Source organism: Herpailurus yagouaroundi, unplaced genomic scaffold (genome assembly GCF_014898765.1).
Source record: "Herpailurus yagouaroundi ecotype Mexico unplaced genomic scaffold, PumYag 192, whole genome shotgun sequence".
Lineage (NCBI taxonomy): Eukaryota > Metazoa > Chordata > Mammalia > Carnivora > Felidae > Herpailurus > Herpailurus yagouaroundi.
The window spans coordinates 7,645,365-7,664,286 of NW_024412423.1; the positions used below are offsets into that span (position 1 = coordinate 7,645,365).

At 39.6% G+C, this 18,922-nt stretch overlaps 1 long non-coding RNA gene across 1 annotated transcript; it reads left to right on the forward strand.

The window, feature by feature from the left end:
• The first annotated feature begins 239 nt into the window (after positions 1-239).
• Positions 240-18,293, forward strand: LOC121010576 (uncharacterized). Its single transcript, XR_005781264.1, has 2 exons — positions 240-307; positions 18,117-18,293. It is a non-coding gene; the product is annotated as an uncharacterized LOC121010576 (long non-coding RNA).
• The last annotated feature ends 629 nt before the right edge of the window (positions 18,294-18,922 follow it).

Below are 18,922 nucleotides of genomic sequence, written 5' to 3' on the forward strand. Positions count from 1 at the left end.
CTCTCTTCTTTCCTTCCTTTCTTTCTTCCAAGAAGATGTGACTCCAGGCAGTGGTATTTCTCAGACCTATCTCCTGGATAGGTACACAAACAACCAAACAACTAACATAGAGCAAATCAATGATAAATGCCATAAACAAAGAGCTATGGACATGGAGGTACAGATTCTGGTGTATTCTGACCTGGCCACATTCTGGTGCCTTGAGTTCCAGTGTTGCCACGGCAACACCCTAGACCTACCGCAAATGAACATTCAGTTTGGATCAAAGGTTGTGGTAAGGAAAAGGGGATTTAATAAATGACATATTGTAAGTATATGAATGGGTAAACACAACTCTGCTTCCCTTTGGGAATTAGTGGCCAATGTTTTCTGCTAACATCACTTGTTAATTTGTTATTACAATTTAAGGATTTATCAGTTTATATGATGGATAGTGGAGCTTTGAATATTTGAGAGCAAATAATAATGTAAAACTACCATTTTGCTTTGTAAAGCATTTGAGAAAACTGGAGCTAAAGGTTTACTGTCCTTATTAAATTTTACATGGGCTAAAACTAAAATTAATTCTATTCTATTAAGAAGATAATGAGCTTTAAGAATAAATTGTAGGAGGGAAAATGCTAACTAAAATTTTGCAGGGGTTAGCCCATAGAGAAGGTAATCCAAACTCCAATATACATGCCAGGCATTTAAATCCAATCTAATAACATCCTGTTCTTTTCCTGTTACTCTTAAAAACTTTCCCCAAAGCCTTCATGTTTTTTTCAGTGAATGCCAACTAGCTATGGCTTCTTTTAGCTGCTTCGAACAGATTCAGATCAAGACCATATTAGATACAGCAAGCCCTAGTGATGGCATAAACAACCTCCCACAGCTAAACTGACCTGAAATAGTATGGCAAAACAAAGAATCTTAAGACACTGAGATGTGAGGTTCACAGAGGAAAACAATCAGTGTATTCACAGAGGCACTCACGTATCAGTATTTATATAAGTGCCTACTATGGCCCAGGCATAGAATTGTTCTAGAACTTTTTCCATATGTCTAAATCTACAACAAGAAGCCCCAGTTTTGACCACATTTAAATTTGTGACAATGTATGTGACAAACATTTAAATTAGTTACAACTAGTTCTATCTGAATGGGGCTTATATGCCTTGCTATTTTACTTCAAATGACAATAACCACTAACATTTATTATTGATAACAGAATATTAAGTGTTTACTGTTTGTCAGAAACTGCTAATCACTTTACTGGCATTATCTCATCTAAACCTCACACCAACTCCACGTAGGAGGTACTACTTTTAACCATTTTACAAGTGGAGAAACTGAAGCAAGGACACAGTGTCATAACTGACTTAAAATCCCATGCACTTATTGTCTGTGCTATACTAACTTGTAATTCTAGTAATAAAGAAATAAAGCTGTGTTATTTATGTGACTATGTAGTGATTCACTTTGGTGAACCCATCTTGGTGGTGTCTGCTCATATAAATTATTTCAAGTTAAACCAACTTTGTCCTCCAATTTTACCTTTCAGGTAAACCACATTCTAGTTAGGCATACACTTTTACTTGCAAAACTAATAGGTAATATTAACTGAGCCTCTAGCATGGTCCAGGGGCTGGTCTAATTCATGAAGTAGGTGCTATTTTAAGCCCTGACAGTTAAGTGTACGTTGCTCATGAGAACCTGAGCCAGGATTCAAACCCAGGCAGTCTGGCTCTAAGGATCTAAGTCACTGCTCTATACAGCCCTCCCACTAAAGAGCTTAATAAGCCTATACTGTGACAAATCTTGCGCCTTGAGAAGTACCGTCAAAGAAGAGAGAATTAGAGGACCCAGGACTTCCATTACTTTTACAGCATAACATTTCCTCCTTTGTTGCTAACCCACTGGGGAAGCTAAATTTTAAGTTCAGAATTAGGCATTGAAAAGGAGAGGAACAGCCAAGGTTACTCAGGTGGTCTAAAAACCCACAGAATCAGCTCCCAGTGAAGACCTTGCCATTAGCACCATCTACTTCTTGATGGAACTGCTAAGATTCACTCTTTGCTGGATAGGAAGAAACATGAAATTCTTCAAAGAAGATAAATTTCTTCTGTCATTGCCCATCAGTTAACAGAATATCTGTTCCTCCTGTCTTACTGAGTCTATAACCTTGGGTAGGTTCAATGCTCTTTCGTTCATCTTTGAAATGTCTGAACAAGTGGAAAGTGCACTATTCATACAAAATATCAATTATACTTATCTTCAGGATTATAGACATAATGACAGATTTTTATGAGGTGATATAAATGATTAATATTACTTAGTGCTTTAAATTTTCACAGTCTTATTTACAAGCAGTTGCAATGCCACTTCTATTCCCTAAGTGCAGAAATGGAAGTGACAGTTTGGCAAAGTGACTTACTTAAAGTTACATAGCATATTGGTAGTAGATACTACTATCTTGGCTTGCAATTTGTCCAAATTCAAAGTTCTAATGCCAGTGACAGTTATTAAACAGTAGCAAGATTGTACTGAGCACTTACCACATACTAGACACTGTACTAAGTACTCTAGGTACATAATCCATTCTCATAGTAACTCCATGATGAGGTAGCTGTTATTATTCCCATTACAATTTTTTTTTAATGTTTACTTATTTTTGAGAGAGACAGAGTGTGAGCAGGGGAGGGGCAGAGAGAGAGGAAGACACAGAATCTGAAGCAGGATCCAGGCTCCGAACTGTCAACACAGAGCCTGACATGGGGCTTGAACTCATGAACAGCGAGATCAAGACCTGAGTTGCAGTCAGATGCTGAACTGACTGAGCCACCCAGGCACCCCTATTCCCATTTTATACATGAGAAAATGGAGTCTCAGGTTAAATCATTTACCCAAAATTGCATGCTTATTAGTGGCAAAGAATCAGGATCAAAATCCTGATCTGACTCATAGGACTTCCATTTCCTGGAAAATGGAAGTACACATGTAAAAACAACCCTCTTACCTAAAATGTTAAAAAGTGAGGGGATGGAGGAAGGCAATGATAGCAATGTGCCACGAACAAGGAAGTATGATTATTAGCTTAAACTTATAAACCTGAACTCCAAAGAAAGGAAAAGAATGCAAGGATAAGACACACCCCTGTGTCTATCATTAGGTTATCTAGGACATTGCTTATGTTCTAAATAGAACCCCGCTGAGTAAGGACATCGAACTGCGGTTTAGCTGGTTTACCGTAATAGCTCTCTCCATGTACAGTGTTTACTAACAACAATGCTACTTAATAATATAAATAGGAAGCCATTAGTTGATAGTCTGGAATGTTGGTTTTAGGCTTATGTTATAAAGGATACTACATAAATAGAAATGATACTTGTGGGTACACATCAACAGTTACGTGCACGTACACAGACACATATACAAATAGAATATTCATTGACCATGCCTGTAAATTACTTTGTGCACCTGAATATCAGAACATGACTACTTTTCCAAGTGAAGAGCACCCAGTGAAAAGTAGATCCATTTCCATCAATTTATACTTATCCAGAATGAAGTTTCAAATACTTGCAGGGACTAGATTATGGAGAGAAAGGGTATCAGAATTGAACATGGGACATAATTTTTAAAGCTGACTTAGGGCAGTTGAAAAATGAGTAAGTATCAAGATCAAGATATAATTATGAAAACAGAAGCTTTTCAGATTAAAAAAACACTTTATTTTTTAATAAAGAATTATGCTTTTACCAAATCACTTCTTTCCTCTAAATTGCTTTATTCGAGTGCTCGCTTCAGCAGCACATATACTAAATTGCTTTCTTCGAGGGATCAAGGGATTAAGATACATACATCGTCCACAATAGATGTGTCATCTCTTATTTGTCACTCAAATATCCTAACCATGCAAGGTGGTTCCAAGTCCCTGGACTGCCCAAGCCACTTCACAACTTTTGCTTGAGCTTCTTACTTTGTCTAGAAAACACTCCATGTTTCCATCTTCCAAAGGCTTAACTCAAGGGTATCTTGCTTTGAGCAACTGTTCCAGATCCATTAATATTCTCCTTCCTTGTTTAAGAACTGACCATTTCCTACAAAGTCCATTTCCCTGAAAATTTGTCTATGTGTTAATTTTCATAATGCATAATATCCCTTACTGTATTTACTAAGTTAAATGTTGTCACCTGGCTAGACTGTAAGCTCTGTTGAACGCTGGCTTACTTGCTTTCTTTCTTTATTTATTTTTTAATGTGTATTTATTTGAGAGAGAGACTGAGTGCAAGCAGGGAAGGGGCAGAGAGAGACACAATCTGAAGCAGGCTCCAGGCTCTGAGCTGTGGTTAGCACAGAGCCCAACAATAGGGCTAGAACTCAGCAAGAACTGAGTTCAAAGTTGGACACTGAGCCGAAGTTGGACACTTAACTGACTGAACCACCCAGGCATCCTGAATGCTGGCTTTCTATACCAGATTTTTTGAACATCTCCAAAGATTGAATTGTTTGAGGTGTCATGAGGCTAGAATCTTAGTTGAGTGCCAGAGCATTTCCTTTCACATTTTGTATAAGCTCCTACTTTCATAAGAGCTACCTTCTTAGGAAACAGAACATTCAAAATTCTTTAATTTGCTGACTATTCTTTTCTTTTTAATTAATTAATTTATTGTTGAGAGAGAGAGAGAGCAAGCATGAGCGCAGGAGGGGTAGAGAGAGAGAAGGAGACAGAGAACCCCAAGCAGTTTCTGTACTGTCAGAAGACAGTCAGATGGGGGGCTTGAACCCACAAACCAGGAGATCATGACCTGAGTGGAAATCAAGAGTCGGACGCTTAACTGACTGAGCTACTCAAGGGCCCCTCTATGCTTCATTTTATAGTTTATTTAATTTTTAATTTAATTTTAATTTTTAATTAATTTTTAATTTTTAATTGTTAAATTAATTTTTATTTAATTTTTTAAAGTTATTTAATTTTGAGAGAAAGAGCATGTGAACAGGGAAGGGCAGAGAGAGGGAGAGAGAATCCAAAGCAGGCTCTGCATTGTCAGCACAGATTCCAACTTGGGGCTCGATCTCAGGAACCCGTGAGATTATGACCTGAGCTGAAATCAAAAGACTGACACTTCACCGACAGAGCCACCCAGGCACCCCCAATTTGCTGACCATTCTTAAATGGGCCCCTCCTGAGGTGAAGATCTCTCTTTGTCTCCAGAGCACTTCAAGGACTACCCAAAAAGTATATCTATCATCCTTGTAAATGTTAAGGCTCTTATCTAGCCAAAAACCTCTAGTGAGCACAGTGAGTTCTGCCATCTGAGCAAACTTTTCCTTCTGGTAAAGGGCTATATTCTAGGACCAAAATGACTTTGTTTTTTGCCGTGTATTTTACCTAACATTTTTCTGTTTTAGTTTTACAGTATGACCCATCAGAAAAGCAAGGTGAAGTCTGCATTTTCTAAAAGGATTTCTAATAAATGTATTTAGGACATAGATTTTACAAACAGAGGTCAGAGAGTCGTGAGTTTCCTCTTTTTTAGGTAATGGAAGGAAAGTAGCAGGATTTAAAGTACTATAACAATGATCAGAAATATGTAACAGAGAAGGTAATAGGATTTCATAGGAGGCAAGCTTCTTTGCTAAGAAATATGGTATGTTTTCAGGGCGCCTGGGTGGCTCAGTCAGTTAAGTGTCTGACCTCAGGTCAGGTCATGATCTCACAGTCCGTGGGTTCAAGCCCCACATCGGGCTCTGTGCTGACAGCTCAGAGCCTGGAGCCTGCTTTGGATTCTGTGTTTCCCCCTCTCTCTGCCCCTCCCCTGCTCATGCTCTGTCTCTGTCTCAAAAATAAATTTAAAAAATTAAAAAAAAAAAAAAAAAAGGAATGTGGTATGTTTTCAGAGAAAATCAAAGATGGGACAGCAGGGAGGAACACCAGATTTAAAGGAGGCCCCAAAACAGGCTGCCTCTGTCTAGCAGTTTAGCCTCTGTGGTCATTGTTATTACACAAACCACAATGAGAGGCTGTTGCAGGGCTCATTTTAACTTGCAAAAGTTCAGTTCATATTTGGGTTCCCAAAGCAGAAGTTTCATTTCCCAAGGACTTAGTTAAGTCATACATCTGCTTTTAACAGACACTGTTTAATTTTTGTTTATTTATTTTTGAGAGAGAGTCAGTGTGCAAGTGGCAGAGGGGCAGAGAGAGAGGGAGACATAGAATCTGAAGCTCCAGGCTCTGAGCCATCAGCACAGAGCCCGATGTGGAGCTCGAACTCACGAACTGTGAGATCATGACCTGAGCCAAAGTCGGAGGCTTAACCGACTGAGCCACCCAGGCATCCCCCGACACTGTTTAAAGATACTGTTATTTCAGAAGAATCAGGAACCCACTGTCTGAAAAACATAGTGCCACTCAAGAATCTTCTTAATTGTGTCTTAGTTCCTGGCATGATGAACTTTTGAACAAGCTATCATCTGTCAGAAGTAAAGGATTTATCTCTTCAATATAAATCATATCCTAACTAAAGAACCTGACTGATAAAACTGTATATTCTCATTGGGAAACTTATGACCTTTCTGGTAAAACAGTAAATAGAGATTTGGAATCAGTCTTAGGACTGATAGATAGAATCACAGAGAAATTTACTGTCTTTGAGGCCTTGGTTGTAGAATTATGCAAAGTAGAAGTATGACTGAGTCACATTCCAGGCATAATTGTCCAAGATAATTGTTGATTTTCCCAAGAAAAGGCGAACAAACACCATTTGGATATAAGGGAAATATCAAATAGTGGAATTGTCTGGGAGAACCATAAACTCGTCAATAGAAGGTATCAGAAAACAGTTCATATTCCAAGACTCGCCAGAAAATCCTCACCTTTTATGTTCACTACTTGTTTTTTTTTTTCATCGTTTATTTATTTTTGGGACAGAGAGAGACAGAGCATGAACGGGGGAGGGGCAGAGAGAGAGGGAGACAAAGAATCGGAAACAGGCTCCAGGCTCTGAGCCATCAGCCCAGAGCCTGACGCGGGGCTCGAACTCACGGACCGCGAGATCCTAACCTGGCTGAAGTCGGATGCTTAACCGACTGCGCCACCCAGGCGCCCCTTGTGTTCACTACTTGTAAACAATAACATACATGTAAACTACACAATGATCCATACCCATTACTAATCAACATGCCCCGTCCTGCTGGATTGGAATTAAAAGAACTGCTTTATATCAAACTTCAAAGTCCCAATAAATATCCCAATTTTGCCCTTCCTTCTCTGAGCACAATATTTTGACCTCTAGACTGTTCACCAAATCGGCAAGGCTCTTTCTGAGAGAGAGGAGGCACTTCCCATGATGAGTGGAAGCCTTCAGGTCAGGGATGCCAGATTTAGCATATAAAAATATAGGAAGCTGTGGTGCCTAAGTGCCTCAGTCAGGTGATAGTCCTACTCTTGATTTTGCCTCAGGTTATGATGCCAGGGCTGTGGGGTTGAGCGCTGTGTTGGGCTCTGCACTGAGTGGGGAGTCTGCTTAAGATTCTCTCTCTCATTCTCTCTCTCTCTCTCTCTCTCTCTCTCTCTCTCTCTCCTGCCCCATTTTCCCTGCTCTCTGTCTCAAAAAAAAAATATATATATATACATATATATATACACACACATATATATATATGTACACACACACACACACATATATATGGAACTGCTCTGTAAGATACTGTAATCATTGATAAATGTCATTACACATTTGTCAAAATCCATAAAATATAAAACACCAAGAGTAAAACTTAATGTAAACTATGATCTTGATAGTTGTCTATGATAATGTGATTATGTGTCAATGTAGGTACGTCAATTGTAGGAAATACTCCTTTCTAGTAGAAGATATTGATGATGCAGGAAGACATGTATGTGTGGGGTATTGGGGAAAAAAAATTTCTCTGCTGTTTAAAGTTCTAGCTTTTCTAGAAAAGCTGTCTAAATTGACATGACACAGATTAACAAGAGAAAGAAACAGTTTAGTTATGTGCACACAGAGGCCTAATAATGAAATTTAAGACCTAGAGAAATGACTAAGGCAGGCAGTTTTTAGACAAAGAGACAAATAATCAGTGAAGAACTGACAAGAGTAAGAAAAATGATGTTTGGGAGCTAAAATTATTAATAAATTCTAAACAGCTCAGGCTAGGGTAGTAAATAGTAAAAAGTAACAAGGTTTATTTATTATACAGCCTTCTTGGCACTAAATTCCCTATCTCTGGTACTAAGGATGTCTCTTTACTTCCTGGTACAGGGAGGATATGTTTACATGGGAGGTTTATTTCCTACTTTACTGAGACAAAGAGGGGTCAGAGTGTTCTTCTTGCACTGGCTGTTTCTTATGTAATTTGTAATTCAAAATAATCAATATGCCAAAGTGGCACATCTGGGGATGGCCTCCCCTTTGTCCCTATAGGGGAAGTGGGTATATGGAAAAACTCTGTATCCTTCTCTAAATTTTGTTATGTACATAAAATTGTTCTAAAACAATAGTCATTTAAAAAAAATACAGGAAGCCCTGTTGAATTTTAATTTCAGACAAATAACAAATTATTTTTTAGTGTAAGTGTGTCCCATGTAATATTTAGAACATACATATACAACAAAAATAATCTGAAACACAGATTTAACTGGGCTTTATTTATTTTATTTGACAACCCTACTTTCAATATGTGTAGGGTATTTGTGGTTGACATATTGTGAGATGCAGGCTTGTGGGTTGTGTAAGTACTACCGGCAAAGCCAGGGACACTTAATTTTAAATGAAATCTGCTCATCTTGAAATTTCCTCAAGCAAATATTTTTTTGGGGTTTGTCATTCTTTTTCCCAGTGCGTAATGCAGCAGACAGTTTGGTTATGTACCCCAAAGCCATTTCCAGCTCCCTCCTTTCTTGCACTTCTATCTTTAAAGCTAAAAAAATCAGTTATTCACTTCCCAGCCTCCCTTAAATCCAGGGATTTGTATTGTGACCCATTTTTATATTAAGATATAATAGGAAGTTTGCTTGGTAGCTTCCTAGAAAGATTTTCTTCACTGGGAAAAGTAAACAAAGTGAGGAAAATACCTTTTTTTCTTTCCCCATCCTTCCTGCACTCCTGTTATGTTTTCTGATGAGGAAAAATTTGGAGCTGCTAAAACCAGCATGTGTCCATCAGGAGAAAGCCCACGTTGTGTTACTGTTCCATCTTGGAACTATCTTTGTCCTATGACACAAATACATGTCTTTATTATTTAAGGCACTGATCGTTGCATAGTCTGTTATATACAGCCTAAAACATCCTACTAAATATTATTTATGTTTGGAATATTTAGTATAACCATCATGTTTGCATTTATTGATTAGGAAATGTATGGTTATGGTCTATTTGTTCCTTCCTAGAATGACTATGATACAGTTGAATAGGTTTTGTGCAAACCTTTGGAGCAACCTATTATTTCAATGAGAATGAAAAGAAGAACACATAGACAACTGCAATGACTCCATATAAAGGGACCTGTAACTCGAAACTGCCATGCAGGGGCACCTGGGTGGCTCAGTCAGTTAAGCATCTCTTTTTTTTTCTTAATTTATTTATTTTGGGGAGAGTGCCAATGGGGAAAGGGTAGAGAGTGGGGAACAGAAGATCTGAAGAGGGCTCTGTGCTAACAGGCTTACAGCAGTGAGCCAGATGTGGGGCTCAAACTCACAAACTGGAAGATGAAAACCTGAGCTGAAGTCAGACACTCCACTGACTCAGGCACTCAGGTGGCCTAAGTATATGACTCTTGATTTCAGCTCAGGTCATGATCTTAGGATCTTGAGATTGAGGCCTGTGTGTAGGCTGCTTGAGATTCTCTCTTTCCCTCTCTCTCTGCCCCTCCTCCTGAATTACACTCCGTCTCTCTCTCAAACAAAAGAAACTGCCATGCTAATAGTATTAAACTCAATATTTTGTTGATCTTATCCGATTTCTTACATTCACTCCTTTTATTTGCTTGTTTGTTTAGGATTATTCTAGTTCTATGAAAAATGCTGTTGTTATTTTGATACGGATGGCATTGAATGCGTAGATTGATTTGGGTAGTATGGACGTTTTAAGAATATTTGTTCTTCCAACCCATGAGTATGGAATGTCTTTCCATTTCTTTGTGTACATTCATTCCTTTTCAAAATAGCTTTAATGAGACATAATTCACATGCTATATAATTCACACTCCCTCTTCAAAAAGGATTTGCATCCAGTACCTGGATGGCTCAGTGAGTTGAATGTCTGGCTTTGGATCAGATCATGATATCACGGTTTGTGAGTTTGAGCCCCACATGGGGCTCACTGCTGTCAGTGCAGAGTCTGCTTCAGATCCCCTGTACCCCCCACTTCCCCTCCCCAACTTGCACTCTCTCTCTCAAAAATAAACATAAAAAAAAAAATTTGTGTCTTACTTTGTAGAAAGACTTGATGACTATCAAGTTGAACCTTTCTTACTTCACCTCCACCCATCCTAGAAAGCTACCAATCTCTATTTCTACACTTACCATTCCCAAGTCCAATCCCTCCACCCTTGATTCCTTATCTCATTGGTTTTTGCTCTGTTAAGAATCTTTTAAGCCTTTCTATTTGTGTGCCGAGCTACCTCTTAGATGGGCCTTTCCAAAGGAAGCATCAACAGAGGGTGTGACAGAAATGAGGTCAGCTAAGCAGTGTGGTCAGACAGCAAGAGGTCTGGGCAGGGCACGATTGCTGACTACTTGGAGACTGCAGGGCTTGGCAAGTTTGGGAAACTGAACAGGCTTTAAAGCCTCTTCCCAAGGTAGCAATCAAGGTCAGAGAAGCAAACTAATTAGACTCTTTAGGACGGTGGTCCAGAGCGAGAGCTAGAAAGGACTTGTTCCCTGAGTGAAGCCTTGGAAACTACTGCCCTCTTATCTACTTTAGCCCAGGTATCCTCTAGTCAGCACCTCTCCTTGTCAGAACCTTTGAGATACCAAGGAAATTTAAGTACTTCATAATCTTTAACAAACAAACAAAAAGTTTTTAAAAGAAGTATGGAAGGAAGGAAAGAAAAAAGAAAGAAGGAAATAAGGAAAGAAAAAGAAAGATAGTCCGTCTTCATGTATTCAAGAGCTCTCAGTGGCCAGTTCAGGTTCGAGGCTTGGCTGGAGAACTCTCTCTCGTGGTGGGCTAATTCTTCAGAGCCTTATAATTTTCTTCATTGTTTTCCTCTTTCAGGACTCAGCTTAAGAAAAGGACAGCAAATAGATACAAAGGCAAAGACAATTTACGGATATGGCTGCCAGCCAGTGAATCCGTACATCCTTCTCGCGAGCTCCTGCAGGTCACCTATGACCTAAATCCTAAATCCAACGCCCTCTTCTTGGACTTAAATTCTTTTATGCTCTGAGCAGCAAACTTTTTTTCCCCCCAAGCAACATACTTCTAAAAGCTCCTCCTATGGTTCCTATATGACCTTCCTACTACCTGACTGTATTACAGCAGTTGACCCCTGACCACTACTTGATAGTCACTAAGCTTTAGTTCTCGGTTCTCCACTGCTTGCTGTCTTCCTCCCCTCTCCCCTGGAAACCACCTTATTTCCTGAGGGTCAGCTCTTGACAATTACTGAATACCTCTTGGTTTCATATTACCAGCTGTGTAATCATTCCTGAGTTACAATCCCATCTCTCTGTTACCCTGGATGTCCTGTGATTACTTCAAATACACTTTTTAACTTTCTGTATTTATTCTGAGAGAGAGAGAGAGGGAGGAGGGACAGAAAGAGAGAAAGAATCCCAATCAGGCTCCATGCTGTCAGCACAGAGCCCAACATGGGGCTAGAACTCACAAACTGTGAGATCATGACCTGAGCTGAAATCAAGAGTTGGTCGCTTAGGGGCGCCTGGGTGGCGCAGTCGGTTAAGTGTCCGACTTCAGCCAGGTCACGATCTCGCGGTCCGTGAGTTCGAGCCCCGCGTCGGGCTCTGGGCTGATGGCTCAGAGCCTGGAGCCTGTTTCCGATTCTGTGTCTCCCTCTCTCTCTGCCCCTCGCCCGTTCATGCTCTGTCTCTCTCTGTCCCAAAAATAAATAAACGTTGAAAAAAAAAATTAAAAAAAAAAAAAGAGTTGGTCGCTTAACCAACTAAGCCACCCAGTGCACCTAATTACTTCAAATTCAAACATGAAAATCAGCCTTGGCCTTACCCACTCAAAAAGGCTTGTCCCGCTATTTTCTCCCCATTGTTTTACTACATAAGTAAAATGCCAGTTCCTTAGTCACCCAACTCTGTTAATCAGCAGCCTCTCTCCATTCCTATTCTTCTATGAGAAAATTTCAAAATCTCCTAGCCCTTCTTCTGCAGGATGAAAATTTCCCAGGAAGAAGACTGAAAAAACAAATGTACCATTTTAGACACCAAAGTTCAACATCTACAGTAGAAAGTTAGACACGTGTAAAAATACCATCCTATATACTTTTTAAATTTCATTTTTTAATACACAAACTTGATGAGATTTTTTTTCAGAAATATATACAGCATAAGTGTCTTTTTCATATATAGCAAAAAGGCATTTCTTTTATCTACCTCGAGTTTTTAACATTCAGAAAGCCAAAGACCCTATTTATTGAAAATCCATTATTGATTCAGACACATGTGCATTAATTAAAGCATTATTTACAACCTGGAGCTCACCTTCTCTCTATGGATGCTTTTGATCCAAGAACTATAATCAAAATCTTTTGCACTGAGAATAGGGCAGTATTCTTCTAGAACACAGGGAAAGAAAAGTACTATGGCCATTTGAATCTCTAGCAATTTCAGGTACAGAAATAAGGGTTTGTAGGAAGCTGTTTACTGAATTTCCTTCCTAAAAACATTTTCTGTTTCTTTCCTCTACTACAAAGAAAAGGAAAAATCAGCAGGTGAAATACATTCCTCATCTCTGCTTTCTTCTATTTGTTCAGAGCTCTGCCAGATGGTTTTCTGTGGAATTAATTTTCTACCTGGTGTCTATAGTTTTATTATTATTATTTTTTTAATCCTAGTGGCAGCAACCATGCCAAGTTATATAGAGTTATATAGAGAGCACTTTTCAGGAATGGTATTCTTGCCTTTTTTCCTATCTGACGTTCTCTCTGCTAATTCACATGCTAATATTTTCCAAAGATTCAGGAGAGTTGGCACTCTTATGTGGTTGGAGTGTAAGTTATTCTGTATTAACCTTGGGACTCAAAGTGACAGAAACAGAATTAAAACTCAAACCCACTTAAGAAAAAAAAAAAGCAGGTGGGGAAGATTTGGGAATCACGTAATTGGGCAGGAAAGGCACGACACTGGACTGGACCAAGAGTTCAAGTGAGGTTGTCATGATGTCCTTATAGTTCCTATAAAAATGGAACTTAGCTGGGGAGCCTGGGTGGCTCAGTCTGTTAAGCATTCAACTTCAGCTCAGGTCATGATCTCACAGTTCATGGGTTCAAGCCCCATGTCAGGCTCTGTGCTGACAGCTCGGAGCCTGAAGCCTGGTTTGGATTCTGTGTCTCTCTCTCCGCCCCTCCCTCACATGCACTCTCTCTCTCAAAAATAAATAAACCTAAATTTAAAAAAAATTTTAATAAAAAAATAGAATTTAGCTCTACTGTTCTCTCTTTGTTCTTCCCTAAAACACTCAGTCATCATCTAAGCTCAGGGATCCTGGTTCTTTCTTTAAACAATGCAAGAGTTCCCTGCTACACGCTGCAGAAAAATCCCAGAGAAGGATCCTGACCCACGCAGCCGGGGTCCGTTCCTGAATCAATGATAGTGGCCAGGGAACCCAAGGTGAGCAGTACTGCCCAGCAATTAAGGGCACATAGTCTGGTAGGATTTTGTAGATTTCTGTAATCTACTTCCATTGTACTCTCAGACACTTGCCAGGCTCATAATCCTGTTCTCCTGAGAGCTACCACTGCTAATCTCCACTACAGGGTAGGGCCCTGGAGCCTAAGCATTGACCAGAGAGAGGCAGTTTAGGTTGTATTCCTTTCATCCATCTCTCTCTAGCATCTGTTTCTACTTCTCTAGGCAGAAGGAGGAGGGGGGGTGGTGGTAAAAATAAGGATACACTTAGTCCCCTTTTTCTAAATTTGAGATTATGTGTGAGAGTTCTCATTTCAAGGACTGCTTCTCGGAGAACCATGCTAACCATCAGCAGAAACTTTGACTTGTGCAGTTGGCCATCACTTTTTCTAGTTTATCTGGTGAGGTTGTTTTGCTTTCCTAATGTAGTTGTTACTGACAAAATTGTGCTGTTTTTAATAATACTTTTTTTGGGGGGGGGGCAGGTGTTTGGGTGGCTCAGATGGTTGAGCATCCGACTCTCATTTCAGCTCAGGTCATGACCTCATGGTTTGCACGTTTGAGCCCAGAGTTGGGCTTTGTGCTGATAGTGCAGAGCCTGCTTGGGATTTCCTCTCCCTCTCTTTCTGCTCCTCCCTCACTCGTGCTCATGTGTGCAAGCGTGCACACTTTCTCTCTCTCAAGATAAATAAATCAATTACCAAAAAAATATGCATATATTATTTAGTTAGATATTGGTGGATCATGTGTGACTCAGCTACACTTACCTTTACGTAGAAATAGCCTCACTTATATGGCATAATTAAACGGGCCACTTAAGTGGTTCTTACCTAGACACAGATTGCTTCAAGGGCACTTTGCTATGTTGTCTGAGGCAGAAAAGAGGCTGGTAGTTTCTTTTGTTGGAAAATTTCATGTTCTACCTCATCAGTTATTCCATAACACATACATGATTGAGTGCAAGCATAGTTCCTGATAAGTTTGTTTATACTCTAACCGCAGGGGAAAAAAGATTTTCACCTCTTCACGCAACTTCAGTTTTCTTTGCTCTCAGAATATTTCAGTATTTTGTAATTATTCCTTGCCACGCTTGAGAAACATTCCCAACATTTTTGTTCATTAGTTTACCTCCCTTACCTCTTCTCACCTTTCTAGCTAGGGGGAAGTGGTATGCTCTGAAGACTTCTAAACCTTACTCCCCATTCTTTCTTTTTTTTTTTAAGGCCATTTGTTTCTAAGTTTATTTATTTTGAGAGAGAGAGTGAGTGTGTGCAGGGAGAGGGAGGGGCAGAGAGAGTTTTGTTGTTTTTTTTTTAAGGCTATTTTTTAGAGAAGTTTTAGTTTCACAGCAAAATTAAGAGGAAGGAACAGAGGTGTTCCAAATAACCCTGCTGTCACATGCATAGCTTCTCCATTATAAACATCCTCCACCAGAGTGATACATGTTTTTTAATGTCTGTTTAATTTTGAAACAGATAGAGCAAGAAGGGGAGGGGCAGAGAGAGAGGGAGAGAGAGAGACAGAGGGTCTGAAGCAGGTTCTGTGATGACAGCAGGGATGTGGGGCTTGAACTCATGAATTGTGCGATCATAACTGGAGCCACAGTTGAATGATTAACCGACTGAGCCACCCAGGTGCCCCCAGAGTGATAAATTTTTTATAGTTGATGAACCTACACTGACACATAATAATCATCCAAAGTTCATAGCTTACCTTAGGTAAGCTTCACATTTTTTTTTTTTTTGGTATATTTGTAAATTAATTTATTATTTATTTACATCCAAGCTGGCATATAGTGCAACAATGATTTCAGGAGTAGATTCCTTAGTGCCCCTTACCCATTTAGCCCATACCCCCCTCCCATAACCTGTCCAGTAACCCTCTGTTTGTTCTCCATATTTAAGAGTCTCTTCTGTTTTGTTCCCCTCCCTGTTTTTATATTATTTTTGCTTCCTTTCCCTTATGTTCATCTATCTGTTTTGTACCTTAAAGTCTTAGAGTTCATTCTTGATGGTGTACATTCTGTAGGTTTGGACATGTGTCCATTTCGTAGTATCATCCAGAGTATTTTCTTTTTTTTTTTTTTAATTTTTTTTTTCAACGTTTATTTATTTTGGGGACAGAGAGAGACAGAGCATGAACGGGGGAGGGGCAGAGAGAGAGGGAGACACAGAATCGTAAACAGGCTCCAGGCTCTGAGCCATCAGCCCAGAGCCTGACGCGGGGCTCGAACTCACGGGGCTCGAACTCACGGGCCGCGAGATCGTGACCTGGCTGAAGTCGGACGCTTAACCGACTGCGCCACCCAGGCACCCCTCATCCAGAGTATTTTCAACGCCCTTTGGAAAAGCCTCTGTGCTCCACCAATTCATCCCCACCCTCGATCCCAGGCAATCACTGATCTTTTCGTTGTCTTCATAGTTCTGTTCTTTTCAGAATGTCATTTGGCTGGAATGATACAATGTGTAGCCTTTCAGACTGGCTTCTCTCACTTAGTAATATGCATTTAAGATGCCTCCATGACTTCTTATGGCTTAATAACTCATTTCTTTTTAGCACTGGCTAATGTTCCATTGTCTGGGTGTGCCACAATTTATTTATTTACCTGTTTATCTCCTGAAGCACATCTTGGTTGCTTCCACGTTGGGCAATTATAAATAAGGTTATTATAAACATCTGTGTGCAGGATTTTGTGTGGACATGCATGTTCAACTCCTCTGGGTAAATACCAAGGAGCCCGACTGCTGGATCAAATGGTAAGAGTTTATTTAGTTTGTAAGAAAGCACCAAACTATTTTCCAATGTGGGACCAATTTGCAGTCCCACTAGCAATGAATGAGAGTTCCTGTTGCTCCATATCCCCACCAGCATTTGCTGTTGTCAGCGTTGGAGATTTTAGCCATTCTAATAGATGTGTAATAATATCTCAAGTTGTTTGTTTTCTTACTGTTGAGTTTTAATAGTTCTTTGTGTATTTTGGATAACAGTCTTTTATCAGATATGGTTTTTGCATATATTTTCCCCCAGTCTATGGTTCGTTTTCTCATTCTTTTGACATGTTTTTCACAGAGCAAAAGTTTTTATTTTAATGAAGTCCACCTTATCCATTGTCTCTTTCAGGGATCGTCCCCTTGGTGTTACATTTAAGAAATCAACATCAAACCCAAGGGCATCTAGGTTTCTCCAATGTTATCTAGGACTTTTATAGTTTTGCATTTCACACTTAGGTCTGTGATCCATTTTTTTCAATGTTTGTTTGTTTGTTTGTTTGTTTATTGAGAGAAACAGACACAGCATGAGCAGGGGATGGGCAAAGAGAGAGGGAGACACAGAATCCGAAGCAGGTTCCAGGCTCTGAGCTGTCAGCACAGAGTCCAATGCGGGGCTCAGACCCACAAACCATGGTAATGACCAGAGCTGAAGTCAGAGGCTTAACCCAATGAGTCACCCAGGCGCCACGGTCTGTGATCCATTTTCGAGTTAGTATTTGTGAAGGGTTTAAGGTGTGTCTAGATTAATTTTTTGCACACCGTTGTCGATTTTTTTTGCATTTGTTGCAAACACTATCTTTGCCCCATTGTATTGCCTTTACTCCTTTGTCAAAGAGCAGTTGACTATATTTATGTGGGTCTATTTCTGGGCTCTTTATTCTGTCTCTGATTTGTTTGTCTATTCTTTTGCCAATACCACATTGTCTTGATTGCTGTATCTTTATAGTAAGCCTTAAAACTGGTTAATGTCAGTCCTCCAACTTTGTTCTTCTCCTTCAATATTGTGTTCACTGGTTGTGGGTCTTTTTCCTCCCTATAAAACTTTAGAGTCAATTTGTCAGTATCCACAAAATAACTTGCTGGGATTTTCATCGGGACAGTCCCTTTTCTTCATTACTTTTCCAGACTCCATAGCCCTCAAGTTGCTCCTGGTTAAACAAAACCCCCTGCTGCTGTCTCCCATATGGCCTCTCCTTTCTGTATGTTCCCCTTTTTTTCCAAACAAAAGCTCACACATATTTTTTACGAAACCAACCTGTTAGTGCAGAAGTATAAAAAAATAAAGAAGCATTCCCCTAATAAAACATGTCTAGCTGTAAAGATGGTAGTGATTTTTTCAGTGATAGTAAGATGTTAAGTGATCTTGAAACAGCATAAATGAGCGTCATCTCATGTGACTCCTTAGAGACCCAAATTACTCTTTTCCAATGTTTCCTCTTTGAGTTATACCTGACTCTACTACCAGTTTTCATCCAAATCCACTGGGAAATGGGAAAATTCCACTTTTGTTTCTTGGCCAGGAATTGTTTGATCTTCAAAGTCTTGTGAGAAGACACAGCAAAGAACAGCCAAGGGCACACACCACAATGGAAGAGAAAGGGAGAGAGAGCAAAATCCCGTCTCTCAACTTCTCCTTCCCACTGAAGAAAAGTCCCAATAGGCGTGAGGACAGTCAGTCTGATTAAAGCTGCAACTGATGTGTGTGACTTATTGGTAATTCCAAGACTTTCCTAGAAATATTTGCCTTTAACCAAGTGAGTATCTACCTAATTGGCTAAGTATCAGGAGTATTTTTGGTTGGAAATGTTGATTTTAACTTTCAACAAAGCATGGTCTTTATAGTTTGGGAGTGGGTCAAGGTAAGGAGATCAGCTTTCCTTCCATCATTAGGAAGGGGAAGAGAAAAGTGTTTGGGGAAGATGGTTCTTCCTACTAGAAAAATCACTGAAGTGACTTACTTAAAGAAGTCATCTCACCTTGTTAGCAAGGAGGGAAGTGATAGACTCTGACTGTATTCACTTTGGGATTCAGGGGTCTTTGGAAAACACTTAGAGGGTCTTTGCAGCCCAAGAAATCTGAGTTCAAATCTTTGGGTGGTGATATGATCCAAATCTAATATGATCTTGGTCAATATGTAGTCTTTTTAAGTTTAGGTTTCTTTATTTATAATACAGAGATATTACCTTTATAGATTTGTTGAGATTTTTAAATTTTTATCTTTAAAGTAGGCTTTCACACCCAGCATGGAGCCCAATGTAGAGCTTGAACTCATGACCCTGAGATTAAGACCTGAGCTGAGATCAAGAGTCAGATGCTTAACTAATTG